The sequence below is a fragment of the Podarcis melisellensis genome (genome assembly GCF_964234715.1).
Source record: "Podarcis melisellensis genome assembly, chromosome: 4".
In the NCBI taxonomy this organism is placed as follows: domain Eukaryota; kingdom Metazoa; phylum Chordata; class Lepidosauria; order Squamata; family Lacertidae; genus Podarcis; species Podarcis melisellensis.
Window position 1 is genome coordinate 13,941,343 of NC_138531.1, and position 16,792 is coordinate 13,958,134.

The 16,792-nt window shown below is 42.5% G+C and overlaps 1 protein-coding gene and 1 pseudogene across 3 annotated transcripts in view; both read right to left on the bottom strand.

Moving 5' to 3' along the window:
- Positions 1 to 16,792, bottom strand: part of GPC6 (glypican 6) — a 787,401-nt gene that overhangs the window by 631,535 nt on the left and 139,074 nt on the right. The gene's annotated exons all lie outside the window — the stretch shown is intronic.
- LOC309368760 (large ribosomal subunit protein eL27 pseudogene) lies at positions 7,762 to 8,176 on the bottom strand (annotated as a pseudogene). The gene has a single exon. The product of its transcript is annotated as a large ribosomal subunit protein eL27 pseudogene (transcript).

Genomic DNA, 16,792 nt, shown 5'->3' on the forward strand with positions numbered 1-16,792 from the left:
CCAGCTAGAAAATATATGGTCTTTGCCTTTGGGTGTTCATTTGCTTTCATGCCTATCTTCGGTTGTTTTTATTTCATGATTGTAAAATGACCCAAGACTTATGTGAAAGGCAATTCATAAATTAATAAAATGTTGTTGTTGTTGTTTCCTTTATATAATCCTGTAACAGGTGTTCTGGGTGGCGGGTTCCCCTTTGTGGAATGCCTTCCCTGGTGATAGGCATCTGTCTCTTTTATTCTTAACTTTCAGGAGAAATTTGAAAAGCTGTTTGTATGCTTCTCCCTGTGTACAGTTTTCTCTCCACAGATTGACCACTGTTGAACCAGCTAAGCTTCACCAAGACAGCGTTATCATATACCCTCAGGCCCCAGGACCATACTGGGTGTGTGGACATGCATGCATGAATCCCCTCCAACATTTATCCAATGAAACGAGGGACACATCCTATTCCAACCCATCCAAAATTTATCGGGTATAAACAGGGACATCCTATTCCATCCCCTCCAACCTTTCTTGAGTATAAATAGGGACATCCTTTTCCATCCCCTCCAACATTTATCAGATGAAAAGATGGACATCCTTCAAAAAGGGCAAGAGGAACAGTCTGGGATCAAATCAGAAACCAGAATGGCTTCTGTCATTCCAGGACTTTCCCTGTGAAATCGGGACACTTGCAAGTGTCTGATGTGTGTAGGTGCCTGATGTTTTTAGAGATTATATTTCATTTATGATTTTCTTGTGCTTTGTTCTCTCTCTCTCTCCCCGCCCCCCATGACATGTTTCATAACTGCTCTTTAGGAACAGAAATTATGTCTCCTTTTGGCCACGCTGCATGATCTAGATTCAAACCTTGGGACCTAATTCACAATTGCAAAATCACCTTAGAACTGTTACACCACTTTGGCCCTGTCGATCTTGAAATGCACTGTCAGAGGTGTTGGCCATGTGTCACTGTGGCCCTTTGCTCCAAAAAGGTTAGCCTCCCCTCTGTTATTTATTTATCTGTTCATTATAGTTATGTAGCATTTTTTCCTCCAATTAGCTCAAGGTGGCGTGCATTGGCTCTCTGTTTCTCCTTTTACCCTCACAGCACCACTGTAAAGGTAGGTTAGGATGAGAGGCAGTGATTAACCCCAAGGTCCCCCCAGTGAAATTAATGGCTGAGTGAGGATTGAGACCCTGGTCTTCGAGGTGTTTATTTTCTAAGATAAAGGGGAGAAAATCAGTCTGATGTGCTTGGTGGCCACCCAGTTACTTCAATTGAAAACCAGGGAAATGCATCATTTATTTAAAAAATAATTTTATAAGTTATATGTCTTTGCTTTTCAATTTGTATTGTGTTATTTTATGCACTGTGACTTGCTGTTATTTTCATTGATTATGGTTTATATATTGTTTATTGTAATTGTTAAGAGTGAATTTCTGTTGAATTATTATTTGCTGATACAGTGGTACCTTGGTTTTCAAACGCCTTGGTTCTCAAACACTGAAAACCCGCAAGTAAGTGTTCTGGTTTTTAAACATTTTTCGGAAGCCAAACATCTGATGCGGCTGTCGGCCATTGTTTCCGGGGCGCCTGCACCAATCAGAAGCTGCGCCTTGGTTTTCGAACATTTTGGAAGTCAAACAGACTTCTGGAACAAATTGAGTTTGGCACTTTTATTTTTGCTATTTATTTTGCATTTTTGTTTTTGAGGCTTTTTCAGTTCATTTGTTTTTGTGACTGCATGGAACCCAGTTCAGCTACAGATTGATTGATTGATTGATTGATTGATTGATTGTGTGAATGTGGAAATGGATAAAAGCCCCCCATCCAAACAATGACTATCATTAGTGCAGGTAAGGAAAAAATACTAATTTTAATTGTTATCATCTACAATACTGTCTTATTTATTTTATCGTAAGAGTACATTGATTATTGCTTTCATTTTATTGCAGAAAAATGGAAACCTCTTTCTTTCTGTTAAGGCATAGCACAACCAGAAATACATTTCCGAGCCTGAAGCCAACTTGCACAAACCATCAACTGCTGCCTCCAAGATGTGGGAGGGCCCATAAACCTGTCCCCAACTGATATTTGTAGACACCATGCTCCAGTGAAATCAAATTATTTGACAGCCCAGCGTATCCAATCAGTTGTGTAATGGTCTCTATATACTAAACAGATACCAAAGCATGTCAATAAAGTGGGATCAAATACAACAGGCAAAGCTTTGCTGGCTGTTCTGAACTCACAGTCCTCAAAGTTTTCAATTATAAAAGTCATTGTTTTGTCGTCTCTTCCCCACTGCAGTAGCCAGATCTTCCACCGCTCCATTTTTCTCTGCGTGAGTGAGAAAAACTACTTACTGAAACTATTTTGAGTTTCGTGCCTTGCAGTAAAATGAAGAGAGACAAAGGGACTAAAACCACTTGGTTGCCTTGTGAGATATATACACACCGGAATAATAAATTTCTTTGCTGTATGTTTTCAAGAGTTTCTAGTCATTTAATGTATCTCATTTTTTCCAAATGGTGTTAGGATATTTCCGTTCCACCTTAAAAGGGAGCAGGCTTTGTGAGTCACAGAGTCTGCGTATTTCCTGTTCACAGGAAGTTTATGTTTTCTGTTGCTTTCGTTTCTCTCTCTGTGCCTGAACACGCAAGCAGGCAGTCATGTATTTTCCAACGCTGAATAAACTTCTAAATAATGCTCTCCTGCGTGCATCTTTCGCTGTGCGAATTCTGCTGATAGAGCGTGCATCAGCTCTGGAATGTGGCAAGCTATTTTCTGGAGCTTGTGTCGCTAATTGCTGATACTGTATCTACGAGAGATCGATGGATCGTCCGGAGACGACGTGGGGGCCATGATGGGCTTTAGCTCCCTGGCAGTATCCCAACAATCAAGAAACTTATATAGCTCAGCCGGTAAAGCACGAGACTCAATCTCCGGGTTGTGGGTTGCAGCCCCATGTTGGGCAAAGGATTCCCTTTCAACTCTATAAATCTATGAACTGCCAATAATAAAGGGCATCTACTTATTAACAGATGTCTGTAGGGTTCCGTGGCAGATATGCAGGGATTCTCTTAAGCTAGATAGATAGATAATTTATTATGGTCAAAGACCAGCTTGCATAACACAATAAAAACAGCATTCATAAAGATAAAATATACATTCAGAGCAGATTGCAGTAATAGCTCATGAGTTAAAATTGAAATATATACATACACCCGTACAACTGAGATTTGGGCTACCATAAAAATAGACCCTGAGGCACCCCAAAGGGCAACTTCAGCATTTCCCTAGTAAGCTATTTTATTCTAGAGGATGATCTGTGCCTACAAATCTGGGCGCAGAATCGGGCTACCAGTCTTGTGATCTTTGCCTAAGAGGAGAGAATTTAGTTTAGACTTGTCTGAAAGACCAGCGAGCCTCTTCAGCAAAGGATCAATGGTGTCTCTACGAATCTCAACATAAAAAGGACATCTAAAAATATTTATGTTCGGGGCTTCCTATTTCCCCAAATGGGCAGGCGCAAAGTCTCTGTGCATACGGGACTCTTCTATAGCAGCCTTCCAGAACAGGTGAGGACAAGGCCGAGCTTCTAGCAAGAGTGAAAGCCCTTCTTGCATTAAGCTAGAAAATTTGAACAGCGCTGGCTCATTTGATGGGTGGGAAACAACGAAGCAGCATTCAGAGAATAGGAATCATCAGCAGTGCATTTGGAAACGTGCACTGCAGTCAGTCCTATTTTTCTAGAAAAAAAGGTGCCAGAATTCACCATAAACACCTCACTTGTTCTCTTATAATGGCAATGACACCCACCTGAGAGTTGCCAGAACTGAGTTTCGGTTGAAAAAAAAAGCCCTGACTGCAACTATGCTCTTTCTTAGCATAGTTTGTAGCCTAACAACGAGAGGCCATTTGAACAGGTGATCCTCAAGATTCTTAGGCATTAGTGATTCTGGAACTTGAATTAATCAGATGGAGCTATTTATCTAGCAGCTAATTTGACTTTATAGAGGGTACAGCAGAGGCAGACAAGTCAGAAAATAGCTGATTTCAAAAGAAAGAAAGGTTTTTGTGCTGAACCATATGGTACAAGCTGAATGTTGACCTGCCCTAAAAAATACAAATGAAATATTCAAATGACACTTTGATATACTCTATAAAGTGCCTCGCCTGTGACTGCAACACCCTATATCTGTTGCGCGTTCTTCAGGCTTTGTCGCTTAGAACATTCTCTTGTTTACTTTCAGCTACAGTCTCATAAGTAAAAGAACGTTGATTCCAAACAAATAATCAAGCTAGATTGCAAATACCAGAATATATCCTATATACAGCACATAACAGAAACTTAGTGCATAATAGTGTATAACTAGGAAACATGAAATTGACCACACACACACACACACAAAATGTCCAATCTAAAAATCAATGCAAATTAAGCCACATCCTGGATACGTAAGGAACACCACATTATCAATGATGAACAGACACTGAGCCTAATTTCCCAAAAGTATCCTTCTCTTGTTATTGGTCTACAAAAATGTGTAAACTTCACATCTTAATTGTAAGGTATTTACCACAATTTACAGCTTGAAGAGCCGATGGGTATTCACTTGCCAGGATTTTTGCTACTGTCCCAGACTGATAAATGACCAAAAACTAACATTTTCTCTTTTTTTTTTGGATTTATCTGTCATTTTATTTATGATTTTCAGTTTTATACATTTCAATAATTTTATAATCATTCCTTCTCTTTCTGTGGTTTCTTAAATTTATTTTTAATCTCTTCTGCATATGCAAATTAACTTAATTTGCTCATTTATTCACCTACTTTAAATATATACTCTAATAAAACTGCAGGTTATTACAATAATCCTGCCAATGTTCTTATCTGTGTACAAGCTATTTGTAAATATTCAACAAACCATTTCCATTCATTTATAAAAAGTTTGCTATCTTGATCAAGGTATCAGCTAACATTTTCTGTTGTCCACCAAGGAAAGACTCACACTAGCAAATACTGAACCACCTCCAGACATGTCTGGATTAGTGTTAGTGTTAGGCCGTCAATGGAAGGTGTGAAAAAAGGGCATGAATGCGTTTGCTACTCAGGTCTGCTTATGCTGAATGACGCTGCGCTTTATGTCTGCTATTTAGAGCAGACCAAGATAAATGAAAATGCAACATCATGAAAGGGTGTGTGGCAAAAATAGATGTTGAGGGAAAAATGACAAAGAACAGAAGCTGTCAGGGAACTGACATCGGAGCCAGGAGTGGAGGCAGGGTTCCCAAGCGATGCCGGAGAAGGGCCCAGCAGGGAGAGAGGAGACTCAGCAGCTGGGGAAGGAAATCAGCGTAACACCAGGGATAAAGGGGGGCGGATGGGGGAATCGAAGAGAGGGCTCCAGGACTCTTCGCTGGAGACCAGCGGGGAGAGCACGGGTCCTCCGCTACCACACCCACCCTGCACAGAAGACTTCCGCGCAGGGAAAGTAGGCGTAGACTTGGCGTCAAAGAATTTCTTTGCTGGAAGAAATTCAAGAAACGCCCACTGACGGATTCTGCTAGCGACTGAACAGCCATGAAGTGAAGGGCTGTCCAGCCAGGAAAGGTTTAACCAGGCCACCTAGCCAGGAGTGGCGGCAACTTACGCATGAGCAACCCCATATAACCATTACAGAAGCTGAGTGCTATAACAGAGATAAAGGATGTATAAGGAATCTCACACTTATTTTTGTCTGCTTCTATTTGAAATAAAAGATGTTGGCCTGGAGAATAAAGGTCACAATTAAGATTTAAGGCAGAGTTAAAATCTCAGCATTTTCTTCACTGGGCAAGCAATTAACACCTCCCATTTCAGCTACCTAAAGAGCAGTAGAAGACTCTTACTTGTTTTCATCGTAGGGAAAAAAGTCAACACCTAGACAACTATAGGACATTAATTTCATCCTGTTTCTGGTATGGGGAGAAATGTAGAAAACCATTTAATTTAGGCATGGTTTAACTCTCCAGAGTGCTAAATGACTCTGTTTTGTCTAACATAATGCAATCACAAGTAGCAATGAATAAATTAATGGATATATAGGGGTTAGCACTATTTGCAAGCAATTCCCAGTCATTTAGATGAATGCAACAAATCTGCAAACATACGACAGTTAAGTCACAATACAGAAAATAGGAATTTGTTTACTAAAAAAAATATGGTTGCCGCTAGAAATTGGTCAACGTGCTATATTTCTTTTTAAATTGACATCACAGTAATACCAGCTTTATTAATGAGCACTAAATTTATGAATGAGCTTCATGTTTTTAGCTATGGCTGTAATTTGCGATGCCTGAAAAACTTTCCCTTAGGTCTCTTGCAGAATTCATTACGTTCATAAGAACATACAAAAAGCCATAGTGACCAAATAGGTGCCTACAGCAGCAACAGAAGAAGAAGAGGAGTGACTGGCCCAAGGTCACCCAGCAGCTGCATGTGGAGGAGCGGAGACGCGAACCCGGTTCCCCAGATTACAAGACTACTGCTCTTAACCACTACACCACACTGGCAGGAGTGGATGAGGGCAAGTCTCCTCCTGCTGTCACCCAGAGACTGATATTTCAATGCCTCTGATTCTACAGTTAGTCTGTTACCAACATTTTCTCAGTTTCAGTCATTTCAGCAACAGTGTAGTATGTGAGGAGAGAGCCACTCAGTGCTGCAATGAGAGCCCAGGCTCTGGTCATGGTCCGCATTCTGTGTACATCTGGACCCATATGCACATGGAGCTGTGGGCTGTGGGCTATTGCAACTATCATGAATATGAATATACAGTCATTTATGCAATATTTCACAGTAAAGGAAACATTGGTGCAGCTATCTTAGCATGGCCCAGATCAAGTGAGACACCTGTCAGGATCTGGGCAGAGGAGGAATGGTGGAGACCGCCTTCCCAGCCTGACCCTTCCAGAGAAGATGGAGACCGTTCAGAATTACAACAGGGGTTTTGAGAGAGGTCACAGCTCAGAGGCAGATGAGGGGGAAAGCTGGGGAATAATGGGAGAGGAGGAGGAGGAAGAGGAAGCACCAAGGGGGCGACAGCGGATGGACACAGTGCCTTTAGAAAGCATTCCAGACCCTTCCTCTCCCAGAACCCGGCGAGCCTTGAAAGTAGGAGAGCAAAGAGCTCAAAGGCAGAGGGCACGTAGCAGCACCCATAGAGATGACGAATGAGGAAATGGGAGACATGGGGGTGGAGATTCACTTGGGACAACACCATTATCCAAGAGGCTAGGTTCCAAAACCTCTCTCTGTAGATATTGAATAAAAGGCAGACTGTAAGAAACATTTTCTTGTCTTTGTATGTTCCTGGACCACTGGCCATGGGAGATGTTGACAGCCACCCGACAGAACCACAGGAAGCACTAGGAGTCCATGAAACAAACACACCACAGCTGAGAGCAAGTTGCATGCAAATGACTACGTGCAGAGATCCAAAAAGAAAGACTGAAGTAACCAGGCAATGCATCCTGCAAAGGTGGATGACCAGTTATTGTCCCCCTGCCCTGCTCGGCCCTGCCAGAGAATTATCCATGTGAGGGATTAACTGAACCCTCCAGAGAATTTTTTGGCAGTTGACAAACCAAAGGAATATAATAAATGCATTCAATGTGCTGTATGGCAGTACCATTTCAGTTAGTTGAATATGAGTCCCATTGAAACCAAGCTAGTCATGATTTCAATGGGAACAGTGCAATCTTTGTTTAGGGGGGGCACTTTTCAAAAATATTTATTGGTGCAATCGGAACTTCTGTAAAAACCCCTTGTTCTTGCCTGTGCTGTATCTCTCCTCAAATTTCACTTTGGCCTCTCACCGGGCTTTACGTCTAAAGACACCCTTGTTGACAACAGTCTTGTCAAGGGGAATATCAACAGATTACCTGGTAGGCATCATGCCATTGTAATTGGAGACCTTCACAAAGGACTTGGAATATTTGGCAATCTTCTTCTTGCCCATGCTGGCCGTCAATTTGCATGGGTAGCAATCAAAGCCAGCCACCAGAGCGTGGCTGTAGGGGCAGTCAGAGGTGCCATCATCAATATTCTTAACAATAACAACTTTGCGGCCAGAGTAACACCCAGTGAAGACAAGGGCGATTTCCCTTGGTTTCATAAACTTGCCCATCTTGGAGGGCAGCGGCGATGGCACCCACATCGGAAGAGGAAAGAGAGCTCGCTCAGAATCCTGTACATGTCCACTCAAAAATAAATCCCACTGAGCTCGATGAGACTTACTCCAAAGTAAATGTCTCTGGGATTGCAGCCTACATGTAATTTACACAGCATTTTTAAAGCAGTGCTATTTTTCTAGAAAAAGAGGTGCCGGAATTCACCATGAAGACCTCGCTTGTTCTCTTATAATGGCAATGGTGTCTCCCTGGGAGATGCTGGAACTGAATTCTGGTGAGTTCTGGATAAAAAAGCCCTGATTGTAGCCATGTCTATTGAGAAATACGCCCTACTGAGTCTAATTGGGTTTACTTTCAGGCAAGTGGGTTAGGATTCCAGCCACAGTCTAAAATCAAACCAATTTTTTTAAAAAACTAGCTTCATTGCCCACAACCTATCTTATGAGATGTATTGTCTATGCTGTCGTCTCTTAGTGCTCTTGAAGCCTTTGAGAACTCAAGGCAAGGAAAAGAGAAAGAGCTCCTTCCTGCTTAAATCAGTCTTGAGCTTGACATGAATGAAACAGTTCATTTGAGTACCATTTTAGCCAACATGCTTGAGGGAAAAAATAGAACATGACACAGTCCTTACAGTTCAAGAGCCCCTGTGGCTCCAGGGTATCAACAGACTTTGACCAAAGGATGCTACTGTTATTATGGGACCATTGAAGTCAAGCCTTTGAAGGCCCATGAAATATTAGATAGAATTATAGACATGAAAATACAGACAGTAAGTACCAGTTTCACTTGCTTTTCTTTCGTGTTCAGTAAGCAGTAGCACTTTGAGGTATGTTTTCAAGGCCCTCAATACAGTACTTCCTTGCCACAATGCAACCACCTTAGACCTTTCTGCCTTTAGGCAAAAGTAGACACAAAGTCTGTTGCATAAATCAAATTAATGTGTGTGGTTCTTTGTTTTTTATTATTACTATGTAAATAGCCACCAGGGGCAAGCGGCATCAGGACTGGGCCAAGAAAGGGTAATATTTTAACAACAACAAAGCCTTGAGCTGCCATTTGCATTTTAAAAAACAACACCACAAAAAGCATGCATGTTAATAGGATTCGCAAAATTAATGTCACATCTAGTTTGGATCTCGCTTGCCTTTGTGCCAATGTGCTCATGATTGATAGGAAAGGAGGAGCAAAGAGAAAGATGTGGCCTGGAGCAATGTTGATGTGCCACAGACAGGATGTGAGCAGCATGCTGGAGGGACTAATGGTGTTCGTCCTCTGATGGCAAAAATTTGTGGTGCGCTTCTGTTTATCAATGTGACATGTCGGCATAGTTCAACATGGTCTCCATGGTTCTTCCAGTGCCCGTGCTGCAGATTTTCACAAGGACTTGTTATTTTCAAAATCTGCAAGCTGAGGAGGTCAGCTGAACTTGAGTTTGAGAACAATAAGAAACCAAGTTAAATTGAAATTGACAAATTTGTCCATCCTTATTAAAACTGAGGCAAAATAGAGGAGAGAACAAGATCTTAGAATCATTGTAGAACTGGAAGGGAGCCAGTGTGGTGTAGTGGTTAAGAGCGGTAGTCTCATAACCCGGTGAACCGGGTTTCCGTCTCCGCTCCTCCACATGCAGCTGCTGGGTGACCTTGGGCTAGTCACGCTTCTCTGAAGTCTCTCAGCCCCACTCACCTCACAGAGTGTTTGTTGTGGGGGAGGAAGGGAAAGGAGAATGTTAGCCGCTTTGAGACTCCTTAGGGTAGTGATAAAGCGGGATATCAAATCCAAACTACTACTACTACTACTACTACTACTACTCTTCTTCTTCTTCTTCTTCTTCTTCTTCTTCTTCTTCTTCTTCTTCTTCTTCTTCTTCTGTGGATCATCAAGGCCAAAGCCCTGTAATGCAGGAATATGCAGCTGTCCCATATGGGGATCAAGCCTGTGACCTTGGCATGATTGGCACCATGCTCTAACCAACTGAGCTTATCCAACTGAGATAATTGGCTAAATTGGTCTACAGGAGATAGAGGAAAGGTGGGCCATAGAGAGGAGAAAGAAACTCTTGGAGCTCAAGTCACGCAAAGCCTCAAAAGGTGAAAAAGTCAGAAGAAAATCAAGCAGCATCTCCAAGTAGCTAAAGTTTTCTGACTAAACATGCAGTGGGGCAATGAGAACATAAGAGAACATAAGGGAACATAAGAAGATTCATTATACTGCTTAAGAGTATAAGAGCCAGTGTGGTGTAGTGGTTAAGAGCAGTAGACTCGTAATCTGGTGAACCAGGTTCGCTTCCCCGCTCTTCCATATGCAGCTGCTGGGTGACCTTGGGCTAGTCACACTTCTCTGAAGTCTCTCAGCCTCACTCACCTCACAGAGTGTTTGTTGTGGAGGAGGAAGGGAAAGGAGAATGTTATCCACTTTGAGATTCATTTGTTGTTGTTTAGTCGTGTCCGACTCTTCGTGACTCCATGGACCAGAGCACGCCAGGCACTCCTGTTTTCCACTGCCTCCCGCAGTTGAGACTCCTTAGGGTAGTGATAAAGTGGGATATCAAATCCAAACTCTTCTTCCTCCTCCTCCTCTTCTTCTATTTCTTCTTCTCCTTCTCCTCCTCCTCCTCCTCCTTCTTTTTCACCACTGGCCCATCTAATTCAGTATTGTCTAGTTTGACAGGCCACAGCTTTCCAGGATTTCAGACAGAAATTCTCTCCCAAACCTGCCTGGAGATTGACCCTGAGACATTCTGCATACAAGGCATAGAATCTCCTACTGAGTCATGTCCCTTTCCCAAGAAATATAGGGGTGAAACCACCCAAGGCAGCCTTGTGTGGTGTTTTGGCTTTTTAAAATGCAAAACATTGTCCCTGCTCCCCACTTTCCCCATTCCTCACAACAAAAAGTTTAACAAGGGTGACCTTCAGACTGTCAACGTTTTGCGGGAGGGATTCAGTTGCAAACTGGAAATGCAGGCTTCACGATTACAGTGATTAACCTGCTCTGGTGCAACGGCAAAACAGAGTTTTTGTATCTAGGAAAGGAACGGGGGAAGTGAGCTAAAAAGCGCGGGATAAATGACTGATTTGGGAAGATGTGCCACATCCATGCAAGCAAATCAGGATTAATGTTCACTGTCATGTAACCTCCGTGCAAATGAAGTGGAAAGAATGCTCAGTAAAGGGCAGGCATTGTATAACCCCTTGTATAACTCCCACATAAGCTTTGCACAAGCAAAACTATGATGGATGCTCAAGAAACAGTTTGTCAGGAGGAGCCCAAGAGAACCAGAACATTACTGGTAAACTGTGCCTTTTTCTGGGGGGATGCAGGGGTACGGATATCCCTAAACATTTTGTGAATCTAACTAATTTTTTTAGTTTTTTCTCTAGCATGGTGAATCGTCAGTTCTGTTGCTACCCCTGATGGCAGCCACGTTTCCTGTCACGGTGTTTCCTGAGTCTCAGACGGAAGTGAGCGTTTAACAGGAGTACCCCTAAACATTTTTTTAAAAAGACAAAAAAAGCACTGCTGGTAACTGTGAGCTGCTCTGTGTTCACATTAGCCTTGCTAGTAAACAAGTATTGTGTGACAATCATAGACTTCTAGGTAAAGGTAAAGGGACCCCTGACCATTAGGTCCAGTCATGACCCACTCTGGGGTTGTGGCGCTCATCTCCCTTTATTGGCCGAGGGAGCTGGCGTACAGCTTCTGGGTCATGTGGCCAGCATGACTAAGCCGCTTCTGGCGAACCAGAGCAGCACATGGAAACGTTGTTTACCTTCCCGCCGGAGTGGTATATATTTATGTACTTGCACTTTGATGTGCTTTCGAAATGCTATATTGGCAGGAGCAGGGACCGAGCAACAAGAGTTCACCCCATCGCGGGGATTCGAACCGCCGACCTTCTGATTGGCAAGTCCTAGGCTCTGATTTAGACCATGGTGCCACCAGCTAATTTTTTTTTGTGATAAGTACAGTAGCCTACAACTTTGTTTATCTCCCTCTGTAGATCGCACACCCTTGTTATCAAATAGCATGGATGAAAAAAGCAAAAATATATTACACTGAAAATCAACGACATTGAGCTCGACAAGCAATATCCACGAGTGAATGAACCCTCATAAGCACCGCAAGAGATGGCCATGCATGAATCAACCTGTTTTTCTCCTCTTTATTACTCCTGGAGCTTGAACAATGAGTTTACCATTTCCCTTGTACTTCAAGATTAGCTAATAACAAATTTAAAGAGCGAAAAAGGGAGACAAATACTTTTAATTTGCTACTTCATTTTGTCTTAGCAAACATGCATTTTCTTCTATTTGCTGATCGTTTTTGCCAGGTGGCAAATTAACAAGAAAAGGTTTGTTTCTTACTTTTTTGGTTCCTGTTTAAGGAATTGTGGGGAAGAATTAAGCCTAAAACCACTTAGAGAGATGAAAAGGAAAAACTAAAATTCAACCCTGAAGTCCAAATGATTTTCATGGGGATGGGTGGGAAGTGAAGTGAAGCAAACACTCAGCTTTTCTGTTGAGGGTAATGGGACTAAAACACAGCAAATGTTTACTCAGAAGTAAATTCCATCAAATTCTATGGGGGGAAATGCAGCAATGCTTAACTTGTGACTCCAAAAATACTGTGAAATTCCTAATAGGCCTACGTATTTGGGCTCTTACATAATATTTTGAGAACATAAGTGATCTTCTGAATCAACCCAGAAGACAATAAAGTCCAACATTCCCTCCAGTGCCCGACCAGAGCTCATAAACAGATGAGATAGTCAAAGGCATGCTGGAACCAACATCCAGCCATCATGACTAGCAGCCTTTGATAGCCTTAAAAGGTAAAGGTAAAGGTACCCCTGCCCGTACGGGCCAGTCTTGACAGACTCTGGGGTTGTGCGCCCATCTCACTTAAGAGGCCAGGGGCCAGCGCTGTCCGGAGACACTTCCGGGTCACGTGGCCAGCGTGACAAGCTGCATCTGGCGAGCCAGAGCCGCACACAGAAATGCCGTTTACCTTCCCGCTGGAAAGCGGTCCCTATTTATCTACTTGCACCCGGAGGTGCTTTCGAACTGCTAGGTTGGCAGGCGCTGGGACCGAGCAGCGGGAGCGCACCCCGCCGCAGGGATTTGAACCGCCGACCTTTCGATCAGCAAGTCCTAGGCGCTGAGGCTTTAACCCACAGCGCCACCTGCGTCCCCCTTTGATAGCCTTATAATCCATTAAATAATCAAATCCCTTTTAAAAGTCATCTGAAAGAGGCAGATTTGTTCAGATCCTTGGCATGCAATGACAACCACTGCTACACATTGTGTCTTGGGTTATTCTTGAAGGTGGTTTGGAAGCTGTAGTTGATCTGAAGTGCTGCAGTTTGTCTCCCGGCAGGACTTAGAAGGCAGGTGTATATTCAACCAGTTTTGTGGCAATTTGTACTGACTGCCAATGTCCTTTAGGGTCCCATTTCAGATACTGTTATTAGCTTATAAAAGCTCTTTAACAGCCTGGAACCTGCATAGCTTAAAAAGTTCTTCTTCCCCTATGAACTCACCCATCCATTAAGGTCAAGGGAGAGACCCTATTAAAGGTAATGGAGGAATAAGGAAAGTATCAGATAGACTGAGCATTCGTTGTGATCGCCATAAAATTGAAGTGCACAGATGACCACCTGTGCTACCTTTCTGGAAGTATTTTACAGTAAACACTGTTGCAAGCCGTTCACAAATTAAGTTGATTACCACTAATCTTGTTTGTAGTTTTGGCCGCCTGGCTATGTGTGCAATCTTTTGCCACTGTCATCATCAGTTTTCATTGTGGAGTTTAATTGGGTTCAATGTTCAGTGTTGTAAACCACTCAGATCATTTGGAAGGGCAGAATAGAAATTAAGTCTAGGATCAAAAGAGCTGTTGTGTTTCTGCCCAGTAGGATTTCTGCCTTGCTTTCTTTCAGTGGGAAGGCTTTTAGCATCATTATATATTTATCCATTGCATTTAGAACCTCCCTTCCTTTAAGAAGCTCAAGAAGGAATGCCGAAAATTCCATTCCAAGCAGAAACAGAAGCAGAAATTTGCATATTTGTTTGTGCTCAGGAATGGAAATTAGGTAATACAAATGGTATTCTCTATTTGTTTTTCCCTTCCTCAGTCTACAAATGATACATAACATTATTCTGAACTTTCCTTTGCATTGAAATGAATGCTGTGGAATTATGCTATGACAACATGATGATTTGATTGTGTTAAATTCAGCTACAGCAAACCATGAGATGGATAGTTTAGAGTGGAAGCCAAACTGCAGCAAAATGAAAACAGTGTTGACCAAGACGAATGTGGGTCAGAACAGGCCTTGCTAACTTCATACACTCCTACCTCTAGGTGACATGCCTGGCATCTCAGAATCACCTTGTCAAGAAGGATAGTCTGACAGAGAGTAAATTGCCCAAGGTCATGCAATGCAAATACATACAGTAAAAAAAAAAGATGTGTTTTCAAAGACTGTGGTTGCATGAAAATTGATGAGGTGCTGGCATAGACAGTGGTGGAGCAAGGCAATTGGGCAGCTGGGGTGGGGCCCAAGGACAGGGCAGCACAGAGCCTGCATGCGCCCAAACCACCATGTCTCTTCCAGGAGAGACACGTGGCTCAGGAGTGCTGCAGGCCCTGCGGTGAGTGCCACCTGGCATTTTGTCACCCCCGTCAGTGGTGACACCTGGGGCAGACCGCTCCCACTACACCCCCTTGCTCCACTGCTGATGGTAGAAGATGGTTGGGTAGAGCGGTAACAACGAAGATAATGTATGCATTCCCTATATTGCCTATATGGTGTGGGCCGTAATGTTCTGCAGGCTCTTTCGGACACTATGCGGCAATGCATTACTGAATAAAGACTGACTAATTAAGAATTTGGTGTGAGCCTCCATACCTAACCCCCCAGGGGGAATTTCCCCCACAAGAACCACTGAAAGTCTTGCATTAACTTTAGTTTGTTGTTTTCTGTGCATATGACTTAAGGAGCGATCTAAACCCAAGATCTGCCGGGATGAAGGGAGTTTGGTACAGGTGGATTTCTGGTTAAGATCTCTGGGCTCAGCTAGTTGAAGTCCTTCATTCCAGCTCAGCTGGATATCTGCCAAAGTCACTTATCCCAAGTTCAGCTTTCTTTACTGAAGCTGCCTCAGCTAAGACTAAGGAAAGTCATGAAAAAGGGGCATTTCAGAGGAGTGATGGGTTAGAGTGGGGTGGACAACTTCCTTATCTTCCTCCCTCTGCGCAACTGTGACCTAGAAAACCAGCAGAACTTACATGGGCAAAATGGGCTATTTTCCCTCACTCAGGCTGGCTCAGCCAGCAGTAGCCTCACTCCTGAGTGGCACCTAGAACAGAGGTAAGTTTCCTCACCATGAATTTCATGGACTTCCTATACTAGGATTGCACTGCCCATCAGATGTAACTCTCTACACATGTGCTTAAAAAATAAATAAATGATGCATTTATTTTTTATTTAACTAATTGTTATGGAACTTGTTATTATTTGTACTGCATCTGCATTGCAAATGTATTTCACAAAGAATAAATGGTACTGGGGAAAGAAGGTGGTAGTTGGCTGGTTATTCTGTTAGTTGATTCTTTGACTGAGAATGTGAGAGTGGGGGACCTTCAGGCAGATACTGTTTGGTGGAGTTTGTAAGGACAGGCAAGCTATGGATTTATAATTTATGCACTGCTATGAAGGAGTTTTGAAAACAAAAAGGACTAAACCCTTTCTCGGGAGAGAAACACATTGTGTTCATATATAGATTCTCTCTCTCTCTCTCTCTCTCTCTCTCACACACACACACACACACACACACACACACACACACACATTGTTCAACTGTTGCCAATCTGATAAGTAAAGATTTACATTCAAGTCTTGTGCGAGGAGTCTATTTTTCCCCCACCAATAGCTAAAAGAACTCCCTTCCAGCTAAGATCAAACTAGCCCCCTCCCTGTTGAAGATCTGGTGCCTAGTGAAGTCATTTTTATTTCAGCTATTTTTGATATTATATTTAGTTTTTAACTGATTTGACCTCTATTGTATTTGTTCAGCTCTCTGTCACCGCTTAGAGACAACTGGAATAAAGCAGTATATAAATCACCAAACTACATATTGCACTTTACATGAAATATTCACCAAACATGAACATGAAAAAAATCAAGAAACTTTAAGCACAGTAAAATTAGCAAAATGTAGATAGCATCAACAGAATGTAAAAGCAAGCAAACATCACAGAAAAAAAATGTCTGGGTAGGCTAGCCAAGTTTTGAGCAGTCATTGAAAATAGCACAATGAAAGTCCCGGCCTGATATGAATAGGCAGGGAATCCAGAGCATGGAAAAGATTGATTCTTTGCAAGTGCAGAATGAACATTATATGGCATTTGTAAATGTGCGAGTTCTGCAGATTGAAGCAATTGAGTGGGCAAGTCAACATGTCCCAAGCTTTATATACGAACAGTATCACCTTGAATTCGGTCCAATAGCAGGATCATTATAAATTCCAATTACATTCTTGTAAGGATCTGCTGCTACTTACACATTAACACTTTCTAATATATATTAATTTCCCATTGAACGATCAAGCCAAGCAAGAGAGTTAC